This window comes from Arachis ipaensis, chromosome B08 (genome assembly GCF_000816755.2).
Source record: "Arachis ipaensis cultivar K30076 chromosome B08, Araip1.1, whole genome shotgun sequence".
Lineage (NCBI taxonomy): Eukaryota > Viridiplantae > Streptophyta > Magnoliopsida > Fabales > Fabaceae > Arachis > Arachis ipaensis.
This window is the reverse complement of record NC_029792.2, coordinates 5,101,390-5,103,218: the sequence shown is the minus strand read 5'-3', so window position 1 is coordinate 5,103,218 and position 1,829 is coordinate 5,101,390.

The following is a 1,829-nucleotide window of genomic DNA, read 5'->3' as shown; positions in this document are numbered from 1 at the left end:
CAATTATATATTGTAATTGATTCTTTCTTTAATTAGATTTATAGAGATAATTTATTCAAATATTGACACCAAAATATGTCACATATTATTATTAAGTTTTCGTTTTAATTCTACCTATTAAATTTTCTATATCCAATATTAATATCTCATTATATCTTACTTACTTTGATAATTGATCTTTTTATAAATAAAATATCTAATTCGCTATATTTTCATTTATATCATGTGATTTATTTTTTTCTTAATAGAATAATATATCGAATCTNTTTTTAAAAAAATTAAAAAAAAGAGGTATATATAACTGCACTAGAATGTGCCTTATTAGCATACTTGACGCCAATCATAAGATGCGTTGTAAGATAATACTAGTACATATATTTGTACGATGCACAAAAAAATGTCATTTCAATTTATTTTTTTTAGTGTTTTTTAAGTTTATTTTTTACTAATTTATTTAATTTATATAAAAATAATTTAGAGTCTTAATTTATTTTAATTATTATTTTTTTTTTCTATATGTATATCACAATTAATTTTTCTTTTAAATGGGGTGTAAAAATAAGAACCTAATTCAAATATCCACGTCAAATCATCTCTAGTTATTAACTTTTGTTTATCAATATTATCCAATAATATGTTGTAAAATAATCTCCTCTAAAATTTTAAATTGCATAAATACAAATGGATAATTTTAAACATTAACAGAATTATATACAAAAACATATACATATTCATAATATATATAGATTTCCATTGTGAAAGTGTTACAAATTTATAAATTGTTCTTTTCAACAATTAATTTTAAAAACGAAAATGCTTTTCAATCAATATTCACTCAGCCAACACTTCAACCTATATATTATTCATAATATATATAGATTTCCATTGTGAAAGTGTTACAAATTTATAAATTGTTCTTTTCAACAATTAATTTTAAAAACGAAAATGCTTTTCAATCAATATTCACTCAGCCAACACTTCAACCTATATATTATATAATTCAATTTTTAACAAGGTAAAAAATTAATTTTAAATGTTACAGTTTATTTTTTTTAATTACTTTATATATTCACTTTTCATATTTTGTTTTCAACTAACATCAAATTCTAAAATAATTGGTGATTAATCTCATTTATATTAACCTTTTCATTTTTGTTTCTTTTTTACCGTTTTAAATTTTTCTTCTTTTTTACTAAAATTTTCATAGCACTATTTCACATTTAATTCCGTTTCCTTTATTTATATTCATCCATCAATATTCATTTTAAAATCAACTATTTTAAAATTTAAATATGCATCATAACATGTCACATTATCATATTTCACACTAATCTTATCCATACGATTATGTTATATCTTGATTATTTTTCTTAATTATTTTTTTCTATAAAAAGATAAAGTAAATCCTAATTTATTACATTTTTTTCTATTAACATGCAAAAATGAGAATTGATTCTTTTTTTAAAGAGATATATAGAATATAAAAACATGAATCAAAATGTGTCATATCACTAAGTTCATTTTATTAGGCTTGTTTCTTTCTTTTTAAATATTTATGTCGACAATTTTATTCCTATTATATATTAGTTTACATCCCTTAATTGATTATTTTTTATAATTAAAATCCCTAAATAATTACATTATCATTTTTTTAATTTTATTTCATGATTAATTATTCTTTTAAATAAATGTATAGGAAGAAAGTGATTCAAATATTAGCATGAGAGTACGACTTTCATCAAAATTTTTACTCAATTTTACGTATTTAAATATCTCATGATTGATTTATTCCAACAATATTTAAAGTATATTCTCTGATTAATTCTTTT